We start from the raw sequence: 12,980 nt of genomic DNA on the forward strand, positions 1-12,980 counted from the left end.
AACAAAGTGTTGTTAGCCCTTAAAATCAGGACCCCAAAGTATACCAAAAAGAAGTGCGTAGTTTCTAAGAATGAAAGGAGTCTCTTTATTTCAGAGGAGACCATGGCACAGGACATGCCAGACAACAAGGGATCTCCTGCCCCTGGAATTTAGTCCCTAGTTAGGCAGGAAATGCTTCTGTCAGCAAGAGGCATTTGGCCATTGCTTTGCCGGGCAGCACTTCAGAGGCTCCCGAGAGTTTTATCTGGAGCTGTGCTAGTCCTGAACTTGTGGAGAGTGGAGGGCAGGTCCCTGTCTTTAGGCTACAGATCTTCACTAAGGAAACTATAGTGATGCCCGAAGGAGGCTGGAGTTCATAGGCATCAATGGAGCTAGGATCAGGTGGGTTTGGGGTAGGGTCCATGTCCCTGCAGGAGGAGAGACAGTGTTCCATGGCAGAGAAGAACCAGAGAGCTTGGCAGATGAGAGGAGGATGGGGACAGAGGCTGCCTGAGCTGTTCTCTGTCCAGTATCAGTTGCTCTTTCTCTTTCTCTCCCCCTCCCTCCCTCTCCTCCATTTCCCCTATTATCATAGATTTGGTTTGGGAAGATGGGCTCTAATTGTGTAACCCACACTGGCCTTGGACCTGAGATCTTTCTGCCTCAGGCTTCTGAAATTACAAGCAAGCCCAGCTGCCCAGTCCAGTGCTCCTTCCTACCTACTAACAACATCCCTACTTCATTCGGCACATCACTGTGTCAGAAAGACCACACTGTCTTCTTTGCTTGGCAAGCAGAGGCTGTAGATGGAGGCATTGCCATTGTGTGGGGTCCGAGAATACTTCTGCCAAAAGCCATAGCACAGTTCCTGTTTCTTCATTGCATACACCCATGAGGTGCCTGGGATGCTACGCTTAGGCCACCAGGTTGGGCTCTGATGCTATTTCTCAAATCCACATGTGTTTTCTTCTCCCCCTGAGGTGTACCCTTTCAGGAGCTGACCTTCCTCCTGAAGTCCCTAAGCTCATGGGAAGACCAGCCTCCAGTCTGCCCCTGTGTAGCAGGTCACCTAAATACTGGGTAGTTCATTAGGCTCCAGCTGGGAGCCTCCCAGATGAAGTGGAAACCACACAGGAGCACGCTGGGCTGTGACAGAGTGGCAAACTAACTATGGAATTCAAGGTCCTCGCAACCAAAGCTCAGAATCAATTTCTCTCACTACACACCCAGCCTGGTGTGGCACTCGGGACCATTGCCCTGGAAACTTAGAACACCTCTAAGGACAGAAGCTGAACTCATGGGGTCAGCTCCATGTCTGAGGAGAAGCCAGGGTCAGAGACTCATTAATGAGATGTTTGTCCAACTCTGGTATCAGGGCCCAAGAATGATCTTTCCTGGATCATTTGGCAACTCAGAGCCCCTCAAAATCCCAATTTCCTGCAAAGCTACTTTACGGTTCACCCATTCCTTTACTTTAAAAGCTCTTCCAGAATGTTCTTTGCTAAGCACTCCTAATCACACTTTAACCTTATTTTTCTAGCAGACTCTTTAGAGAAAGGTTTACTATTTCCCAGTCACCCAGTTGGTGAGATTTCACCACAGTAGCCCCATCAAAGCCACTGTTAAATTCCCTTACCTGGCTGACAGCCTTCTGGATGATTCTGGTTGGTACAGACTGATGCTTGATTCTCATCCTTGGGCATCCTTAGCCTCCCTCAGAGACAAAGGAGTCACCCAGGGAGCAGACATCCTCAGCTTGAAATGGTCCTCTTTAATTTCACACTAAAATGTTGTTCTCAAGGTACAGAAGGAAGTTGACAGAGAATGTTGTGGTTCATTTCTTGCTGCCTAATGCCTGTGTTCTGGCACATCAAGATCCATGGAGTCAGGGGAGGCCAAAGGAAGGAACCACTGAAGACATGGACACTTGGACCCCTCTGTGTCTAAGTTCTCAAGGTGGTCTTTTGGACAGTTCCTCCACATGGCTTACTTCCTGCTCTCTTTGTGGTTGGGAGTTGCCATGCCATAGATGAAAGAGTCCATTTCTGAGCAGGCAACTAGACCATGGGCCAGTTCTTTCTGTGACACCTGGGACTTCCTATGACATATCTTTTTCATTAGTACAATCAAGACAGCAAGCACCTCCCCCTGTCATGGTAGTCTTGAGATTGCAATGAGATGGTATTTTGATTCTTTTGGGCATGGGGCAGGGGCCAAACCACAACGACACATTCCTTTCTTAGGGTGAGAAACAACCAAGCTCCTGGAACATTAATTTCTTCATTCAGCATTTACTTGTGGTTTTGTTCCTCTAAGAAATCGATGCAGATCTTTGGTCAGTTACGACTTTTCATCTGAGCATGGTAGCAGATACTTGTAATGCCAGCACTTGAGGGTTGTTGAGACAGGAGAATTGAGAGTTTGAGGCCAGCCTTGGTGCCAAAGCAAAACTTTGCCTCAAAAAACTATTCAAAACATTTACACAAATGAATTTGATTTTTTGGCTATGAGACGATTTTAGTATTGTTCTGCGTGGTAATTTATATTCATATCTAGTCATGGTTTTTCTGAAATAGATTTTAAAAAAGAATTTGGGGAGCTGGTTCAGTGGTTGAAATGCTTGTTGCTCAAATGGGAGAAACCCACATAAATACTGGGTGGGTGTGGCGCCCCCTGTAATTCCAATGATATGTCTCCAAACACATGAAAATGTATACACACACACGTAAATGTGTATGTATACCACATATGAGAAGAAAGACATTTAAAAACACCTTCCTGTCTAAAGAGTATGACATCAAGACAATGGTGACATTCATCATTTCTCAACTTCTCATGGAGCCAGAACCAACAGACCGAAATTCCAGGAGCCTATCAAATGTGTACAGACACGCAGGCCTGGGGGCTGCTCACCTCAAACCCAAACATTGCTTCATGTAGCCTGTCAGGTACTGGTACGGCTCCCATCTGCAGAAGAGGAGACCAAGACCAAGGGAGTTTAATGACATGTTCATGGTTATACAGAACATGCTGACTGTAATTTTTTAATACAATGCCTAGAGTATTTCCTAAGCAGTATACTCTGAATTTCCAGGAGGATGTAAATCATTACATTTATGTAGCATGGATCTCATGCATTAAAACATAATGTATGACCAACCTAAAAAGAGAGGCCTGCTGATACACACAGTAACATGAATGAGTCTTGAAATAATGTTCTGAGGGGGAGCCAGGCATTTCTAGGAAGCTGTAGGGAAGGTAAACTGATGTGCAGCTGCAGGAAGCAGGCGGGTGGTTGCCTGGGATGTGAGAGAACACATGGCTACTATCATAAAGGAGCAGAAATGGGGCTGGATGCCCTTGGCCTTGGGCTACTGTTCCCCTCACTTGTAGAAGGAAGTGAAACTTTTGAAACTCCATTCTCAGGGTGTCACAGCTTGCGTAGCTGATTGCAAGTGAGAAGGCAGTTTGGTGGAGGTTCTGGGAAATGATTCGAACAGGATCTGCTCTTTGGATTCTCAACAGGAATGCTTTTGGGGGGAAAGACTGCTCAGCCCCCTGGGGAGGACATGGGGGATTGAACCAAACTTCTTTCACTTCCAGCAAAGTTACATCTGGATGCTCTGAAGATGAGACTTGCCTTTGAGCCAAGAGCATTAAAAAGCAGGCACTAGCCAATACAAGGGGATTTCAGGCCCAGTCCTTACTGGCATAGTTTCCTTCAATGTTGAGTAAGCACTATGGATCATTCTGGCATCATGACAGAGTTAGAACCACCTGCCCACTGTTAGACAGGCAAGTTAGAAAAATAATGGTGACAGGATGATGCCTGGTCAGGGCACCAACATACCCATAAAGCCTTAACGTGTTCGTGCTATAATACTGTTTTTATATATACATCCTAATTTGGGGGATTATAATATCATTAAATCATTTCTGCATTCCACTTCCTTCCTACAAGCCCTGCCATGCTGCCATGTACTCTCCTTATTCTCAATTTTAATGCATTTTTAATTGTTGTTACACACACACACACCACAAACACAATCATAATTCTTCCTAGATGCACAAACACAACTTGTTCAGTCCATACAGTATTTCATATATATATACACATACATGCATAATATATTTATGATACATATATATACATATACATACACACACGGTACATATGTATGCACTGGGTAACCACCTGATGTGCTCTACCCTGGAGACGACCACCCTCGCACTCTCGGCATTTCTTGGTTGGCTGTCGTCGTTCTTTCCCTAGGGCTGAGTTCTCACGATCTTTCCCTTTCTATGGTAGCAGATCAGCAGCGTCTTCCTTGTTCAGGTCATGCTTAGGCAGCTATGCTGGTGAAACTTAAAGAGATGTTCTGACATTTCCAGAAGACTTTGCTAACATGACCAGAAGTCTGACACATTCCATTTAGGATTTAGTGCTCCAAAGTCTCTCACACTCTGCACATTGACCTGTTGTGTATCTCTGTAATTCCCAAATACTGCAAGAAGAAACATCTCTGATAAGTTCTGAATGAGGCATTGATCTATAGGTATATCGGTCTATCATTAGGAGCCAAGTTATTGCTATGTTCCTTTAGAAGAATAATAGTAGTAGGTTAGGCCTGTGATCAGCCTGTCTAGTATCAGGTTCTGGGCCACTTTTGCAGTGTCGGGTATGGGGTCAGTCTTAGGGAGTAGAACTTAAGTCCAATAAAAAAAAAGTAGTTGGTAACTTCTATATTTTTTTGCCCCATGATTGCACCTACAGTATGTCTTGTAGGCAGGTCATTGTGGTAGACCATAGAGTTTGTAGCTGGGTGATATTTATGATTACCATTTTCTTCAGGTAGAGTGAAGATCACCTTCCAGTACCATGAACACTGCGCCTGGCTTATTTCAATCAGCATGTCAACTTTCCTTCTTCCACCGCAAGGAGATGTCAACTCCTTGATAACTACATTTTTTTTTAATGCAGCATTGTTCCTTCTTTTATCCTGAAAATTTCCAACAGTTTGGAGTTCTGCAAATTCTGTCACATAGAATGTTGGGTTTTCTTAGCTGATAATGAAGTGTGAGGTGTGGCCATGAGCAGTGACAGGGTTGTATAATCTTTATACTCAGCTCTGGAGGACCATGCCTTGGTGTAGCCTCACCATTCAATCTTTGTTATATTGGGAGACTCTCCTTCCCCCATGGAATCCTGGTTTTCTTCATCCCGAGCATCATAGCTCCCCATCATGGACTTGACCATGAAGGTCAAGGCTGTATCTTCATTGGCCTTGAGTTTTAGGAGCCTACACACAGCAATTCTCTCTCTAAGTGCTCTTCAGTGGGCTGCTAAGAGAACGCATACAGACCCAGGAAGTGCATGAGGCAGCATGATACCTGGTTGGTTCATCTAAGTTCCCTCATGATCTTGGCAACTGGGGAAAAAAAGAGTAAAGAATATGAAGAGAATCCTTAATTCAGAGCAGAGATTATAAATTATCCTTAGAGATCCACAGCCTGGTGTGCTGTGAGTCTAACCACACGGCATACACCAGCAAAACAGATGCTTAGCTGATTGATGTGCAGTTGGCTGCTTGTCCCGATTTAGTCCCTCAAGACCCCTAGTGCATGGACACCATTGCCATCCCCTGAACAAGCCCAGAAACAACTGTACCAAAGTCAGACACATTTTCTGACCCTCATCGGGTCTCCTGGAGCTTAAATCCGTGGTCACTCCTGCAAGAAGAAAAGCTCAGCCTGGGAGGCACAGATGGAAAAACTGTCCTGAGGGACCAAGTGGCATTCCAGTTCCTTGTGCCACCTGAGTGGGTGTCTGTGTTGATGTTCATGGTTCCTGTTATCACTGGAAGCAGTGATCGGGCTGCACAGAGTTGGTAGCCCCTCCCCTCACTGGCTGTAGCACTAGAGATAACTGGCCCTGTTCCTCACCAACTGCAGCAATCTGGAGAGTGGGCCCTGCACCTCACCTTGGCAGCACAATAGAGTTGGCCGCACCCTCTCTCATCAGCCATATGGTGATATGGGTGAGGTGAAGGTGCCCTCTCCTATGCCCCCTTGCCACCTGTGGCGGGCTGGAGATCTGACCTTGTTGGCTGAACTAGTCCTGAGTGGTGGCGTGAGTGGGGAAAACAGGCCCTCCGCTCCGGACCCCTTGCCAACTGCAGCAGGTGGGAGGGCCAGCTTCAGGGGCAACAGAACCGAAGAGCTGGTCCTGTCCCTCACCAGCCACCACAGTTGGGATAGCAGGCCGTGTCCCTGGCCTAGGCAAAACAGTAGAGCCGGCCCTGGAGGTGAGAGAGTGTGAGATCCGGAGAACCGGCCCTGTTCCTCGCTGCCTACTTCACTATTGAGCTAGCTGGGGCCATTTCGGAGCGCTGGCCCTGGTGGTGACAAGGGAGAGCTGGAGGGTTGACTAACCCCAGCTACCTCCCAGGCTCGGAACCCCAACATCCACCTCATACGTGAACTGCGGGAGAGTGTGAAGGGGCCAGTCCCGCAGACCCAAAAGCTTCAGGATCTCCATGACGCAGGAGGACAACAGGCTATGCAGGAGGAGTCCCAGCGAGGGCCCAGCATCAGAAGTAGCAGAAGCCAGAGGCCTCCAGTCAGACCAACAATCAGTTGCAGAGAACACTTACAAGTAAAGATGTATAGACTAAGGGGTGTACTGTGTCATTCACTGGGACACACTACAGCTTCCACACTGAAATATTCTTCCTTCCTTCCTTCCTTCCTTCCTTCCTTCCTTCCTTCCTTCCTTCCTTCCTTCCTTCCTCCCTCCCTCCCTCCCTCCCTCCCTCCCTTCTTCCCTCCTTCTCTCCCTCCCTCCCTCCCTTCTTCCCTCTCTGTCTCTCTCTCCTTCCTCCCTTCTTTTCTTTCATTTTTTTTTAAGATCTACTTTTAAATTGTCTTGTTTTGAGGGAGTCAAAAGGGCAGAGAGGGGAGGTGAGGGGACAATGAGATGAGTGGAATTGGGATACATGATGTAAAATCCACAAAGAATCAATAAAAAGTTTTTTAAAAAAACAGCATAGTAGTTAGACCTTAAACATAAGGAAGCATACTTTGCTGATAATCAAGTAATATTCTGTGAAAAGAAAGAGCCAAAGGTCTCTGCCTAGACTTGAATGTGTCTCCCCAAAAGTCCAAGTGTTGAAAACTCAGTTACCAGATTCATATATCAATGGTGTTTGGAAGTATGGTCTTTGCTAAGGTATAGGATTAGATGCAGTCTGGAATGCAGGTCACTATAATGGCATTGATGGCTTTATAAACAGAGGAGGAGAGATACAAGCTTGCACTGTCTCACGGTGTGATTGTCCTGTAATGTGTTTAGAGGCAGCAAGAAATATTTTTAAAATAAATTGTTTTGTCTCATGCACCTGGTTATCGCAACAGAAAACCGTCCACTGGTAATACAGCTCGCTGTTTGACTTATGAGCTGAGAGACACAGACTGAACCCACAGCTCCCCTCACTTAGCAGGAAATGTGGTGTGACTTCCCACTCATAAGCATGGTGGAGCCAGAAGCCAGAGTTCCCCTCCATTCTTTCTGGATTTTTCTAGCTCTTGAATTGGTATTTTAAAGAGGATTTTTTTTTCCTAAATGTGTCCTTCTGCAGCCATGATTCCCTGGTACCTCAACAGCACATCTGTACAGCCTAGGATCATATGTCATGTTCACCGACACTTCCTGCACGATCTTTGCCTCCCTTGTGAGTGTCCCAGGCCAGCATTTCAGTTCCCTCCTTCTGTGAGCCTTCTCTACCAGACTCCTGTCTGCCAATGGGCTCTTTGTCCTGATGGAGCACCTAAGACTCTGTCTCCCTGGAAGAATGGTCTCCAGTCCCCAGTGGCCTTGAACTCTCACCTGCTCAGCCCATCCCCATTTTCCGAGCAGAGCCGAGTCTTCGACTTTGTTTTTTATGAAGTGTGGTTATTCTTAGAAAACTTTCCAATCATGCCTCTGTCATTCAAAAGCATTTTTCTCAGAATATATGAGGTGGCTTACAGGGCCTATTTGTAGTCAAAATTGTGTGGTTTTTATATATACTTAATCAGAGGCTAATACCACAAGGAAACTATAAACTTACCAGGGATTTCATTTCTCTTCTACATTAAGATAGATAGATAGATGATAGATAGATAGATAGATAGATAGATAGATAGATAGATAGATAGATAGATAAACTCACAATAATGTAACTGTTGCTTGTACCAGGTGGGAAATCCTGAGTGTACAGCGCCCTCAGATGGCATGACAGCTGAGCAGGTACCCATGGTGGAGCTGATGACCACTTCTAGACTACGCCTGCTTTTTGTCTTTTGTGACTTTTAATCTTTATATAGACTACATGCTTCTTCTTTTTCCCACTGAAAAGGAAGAGGGTCAAAGATTCTAATTTAGTGATCAAGACCACAAAGTTTGAACTGCTTGGGGATGGTCTGCCTGTGATCTGTGTGACTCTTCTCCCCACACTCCCAGGGGCAGCTGAAGCCCCCGTGTAGACGCATGCTCCTTGCTTCTAGTCTAGTGTCAGAGCTTCCCTCTAGACATGGCACATGTAAGTGTGGCTTCAAGACTAGAGGTGTCTCAGTGGAGAAGCCCTCACTTCCCAGGACCTCGGTTTCCTTGCTGTGTAATGGCATGGTCCTCCTTCCTGCAAGGAGCTTGCGGTGGTTTGCATGTGTTCCCCAGAGACCATGTGTCAGAAACTGAGTTTCCAGTGTGCCAGTGTTGAGAGACGGGACCTTTAAAGAGGTGATTAGGTCATGATGGTTCTGCCCTCAAGGATGGGATGGATTGATGTGGTTCCCCTGGGAGTGGACTGCTTATCACAAGAATGACTTTGTTCCAAAAGTCGGGTCAGCCTCTGCTTGCTTTTCACGTGCCCTTCCTTCAGCCTGTGTCACGGGATGATGGAACAAGAAAGCCCTTCCCAGATGCCAGGACCTTGTTTTTAGAGTCCCGGATTTTGGAAAGGAGTGAGTGAGGTAACTGATCTTGGTAAATTATTATGCAGACTGTTCTGTAGTAGCGATGCTGTAGGACTGAGTTCTAGAAGCTTCCAAGGAGATGGTACAGATGCAACTCTGGGAGTCTGCCAGGCTCTATCTAGCAGGTTCATTCCAGAAAGAGTCAGAGCTAGTTGGCCATGGATTCTGTAGCATGCCTGGGCCCAGTCCCACCTACCACCCTCCAGTCCCTTTCTGGCCCTGAGCTGATTCTAGAAGCCAAATGACTCCAAAGTAACTCACACAAAGGGCAGGTGCAAAGTAAGGCTTTGCCTCTTTCCTTCCTGTAGATTCTAAGGGATTTTGGCTCAGTGATAGCCTCGATCTACTAAAATTGAAATAAAAAAGCTCGAGGTCTAATGGCCATGGACCACGGCTTCTCCAAGACTGTTTTGAAATAAAAAGCTTTGGATACAGCAAAAACCTTGTCTGTGGACTTACTTCTAAGGTTTCAACCCTATTGCACATCAAGCGAAATGTAAGGCTTGCACTTCCAGTCCCATTCATCCTTCAGCTGTTGAAGTTCTGCAAGGGTGGCTGAAAGTTTCGAAGCTCCTTTCTTAAGACAGAAAATTGCACTGAACTTCCATTGAGCAAACTCAGATCCCCTAAGACTGAGAAAGGCCAGAAACGCCAATTTAGAGGAATTTCAACTACAGGCTTGGCCTTCGGCTGTACCTATATTAGACTATTTTAGATTCCAGGTTCCTTTGATGAAACACTTCAGGAGAAGACATCAACTTCTTGAAAAAGTCATCTTCCAAGTCTAGTTAACGACACAGTTCCATACAGACAGACTGCCTTTTAGTCCCCCAGTGAATCTAGAATCCCAGCACGTCTCTCTGGTTATGTGTTTCTAGATGGGCTGAGAACTGGATTAGAACTGGGCTGGGCAGTGCCTTTGTCTTTGTAGTTCCAAAAACTGCAGTTGTCTCGGTGTTGCTTAGGAGACTTTCAGACGTGGTGGAAGTTCGCAGATGAACGAGAGACACTTTCCCATGAACGGGACTAGAGAGGAGCTGGAGAAGGTTACAGTGGGCACAGCAGGGAATTTGCCCAGGGATGGTGACTTGGGTTTTCTGAGTGACTGCCTTGGGCTTGGTTCTGGTGTCTGGGACTCTGAGGGCTTGTCTGCGTTGTTCCCTGTTGATCCATAATAGATTCTCCAGGAGAGTTTGAACTCGGTTAAACATTTGTTAAAAGGCAGATGGAATGAGCTCCATCCCCTTACTTTCATTTACTTACACATGCACACACACACACACACACACGGGGAAAGAGAGAGAGGAGAGAGAGAGAGAGAGAGAGAGAGAGAGAGAGAGAGAGAGAGAGAGAGAGAGAGAGAGAGAAACAGAAGAAAAAATAAATAGATAGATAACTAAATCTGGAATGTAATAGTAGAGTTCTGATATAGAGCGTGTCCAGCCTGCCCCTTGTCACTTCTCCTCTCTAGCATGGTCCAGAAGCTCCCTCATGTAAGTCTTCAGACTTAAATAGTTTCTCCATTTGTAAATCACCTGAGGAAATTTCAGTTAAACTTCATTTGTATTTGGAATTCTTAAGGTCTCCTCTGATGGCTTTGAAATAAGAGAAAAAAATCCTTTATTAGCTGGCCCTGGGAGAGGGGAGAAGCAGCTAAGAAAGAATCATCCTGGATTGATGTTTCTGGAACAACAATGGGAAGACATGGAATGGGCAGAAGGAGACTGGTCAAATATGCAAATTAATTATGCAAAATAACCATCACTAGACAGACAATAGGGAATTCCCATCATGCAAATATTAGAAATGTTGAACTTACAAATGATGACTAAGCACAGAGTATCAGCTGTGGGCAATATTTGGCCTTTTTGGATGCTTAACAGGTATTTAATTTGGTCATAGACCCTCCCTTGGGCAGATTCATAGTTTGACCTCTAGCTGTACAAGATGGGGCTCCTCTCTTAAATGAACATTGGTATATCTTAAGAGGTGCCGGAATTCAGTTAGTAGAAGTAGAACACAGGAGTGGTCTCTGATACGACCCAAACTAACTTTTCTAGATGCCCCTACTGTGACCCAGGTTAGGGTGCTGAATGGAGATGAGCAGAGGAAGGCTGAACAGGAAAGCCCCATCCCTAGCTCCACCTATTCTCTCTGGAAGGGGTCCTTTCTCACCAGGCATAATAGCTGAACAGAAAGCCAACTTCTTTCTTTGAAAGTTAAGTTGTTTCAGGCATGGGAACACATTCACATAGTTGCATGGATTGCTTGTCAGTATTTCTGCTGACTCTAGTATCTGTCATACACGGTCAGTCCTTTATTTATTTTTTTTCCAAGACTGGGTTTCTCTGTAGCTTTGGAGCCTGTCCTGGAACTAACTCTTATAGACCAGGCTGGCCTCGAACTCAAAGAAATCTTCCTGCCTCTGCCTCCCAAGTGCTGAGATTAAAGGCATGCACCATCATGGCGAGTCTTGGTGATTGACAACCTCTCTCACCGTCTTGTGGATCCCTCACAGTCTTCCATTCTTTGGTTATCTCCATCTGGGGATTATTAGGATTTTGAGAGGTAGAACTCTCTGCTTGTTACTGAGTGTAACCTTAAGAAGGTAGGAGATTTTATACAGGGTAAGAGAGCAAATAAAGGCACACTGTATCTTCTTCCCAGCATGGCACCAAAGCCTTTCTAAACTTGAGTGTTGGAAACAGAAATGGAGCAATATTTCCTCATTAGAGGAGTTTATGACTCCAGAAAGACCAAGAACCCCGTGCTCTACTCCCTACTGGGTCCAGGGCAGTGTTTAAACACATGGCAGAAAGGTGCAGGAGGCTGGTAGCCCTCTATACAACTAGGTGGATATTCAGATACATAGATAGAAAAGGAAATATGAGCGGATGTTAGGCTGGCTAGTTTCATGTCAACTTGACACAAGCTACAGTCATTTCGGAAGCAAGAACCTTAGTTGAGGAAATGTTCCTGCCAGATTGGCCTGTAAGCAAGCAGTGGTACGTTTCCTTAATTGGTGATTCTTATGGAAGGGCCCAGACCACTGTGCGTGGTGCTATCCCTGGGCAGGTGGTCCTGGGGTGTAGAAAAAAGAAGGCTGAAGCAGCACCCCTCCATGGCCTCTGCATCAATCCCTACCTCCAGGTTCCTGCCTTGAATTCCTGCCCTGAATTCCCTTAGCATCTGAGAGTTCTAACCTGAAACAAACCCTTCTCTTCCTAAGATGTTTAAGGTCATGGTGTTTTATCGGGGCAATAGAAAACCCTAACCAAGGCAGATGTGTCAAAGCCTAGATGCTGTGTCTATCTCCAATGAGTCAGTCCTATGCAAGCTGTGTCCTTGACAGTCTGAATTTAGCTATTGTCTCAGCATTCATTGTGTGGTTAGAGTGGGCTTCCCAAAGACCTTGTGCTGGGAACGTAATCTCCAATGTAGCAGCACTGGGAGGTGGAGCCTAACCATCAAACATCAAGATATAAGGGCATTTTCCTCATAAATGAATTAATGTCATTACCTCAGGAGTAAGTTAGTTGCCTCTGAAATGGATTTGGTATTAAAAAAAAAAATAAGAGTGCAGCCCTGCCTTGTTCAGCCCCCCCATTTTGCCCATTTACTTTCCATCAGGCACTGATAAAGCAAGAAACCCTCACCAAATGCCTCCAGAACCACAAACCAAATCAGCTTCTATTTTTAAATATTTATTTATTTTGCGTATGTGTGTGTGTGAATGTGTGTGTGTCTGTGTATATATGTGCGGCCTCTGTGTGTGTGTGTGTGTGTATGTATGTATGTGTGATGTGTCTCTCTGTATGTGTGTGTGTCTGTGTATATATGTGTGGTGTGTCTGTGTGTCTGTATATATATGCGTGGTGTCTGTGTGTGTGTGTGTGTGTGTGTGTGTGTGTGTGTGTGTGTGTATGTGTGTGTGGTCATTTCTCACTGTGGAGGACAGAAGACAGCTTGTGGGAGTCAGTTCTTTTCCT

Source organism: Chionomys nivalis, chromosome 5 (genome assembly GCF_950005125.1).
Source record: "Chionomys nivalis chromosome 5, mChiNiv1.1, whole genome shotgun sequence".
Classification (NCBI taxonomy): Eukaryota; Metazoa; Chordata; class Mammalia; order Rodentia; family Cricetidae; genus Chionomys; species Chionomys nivalis.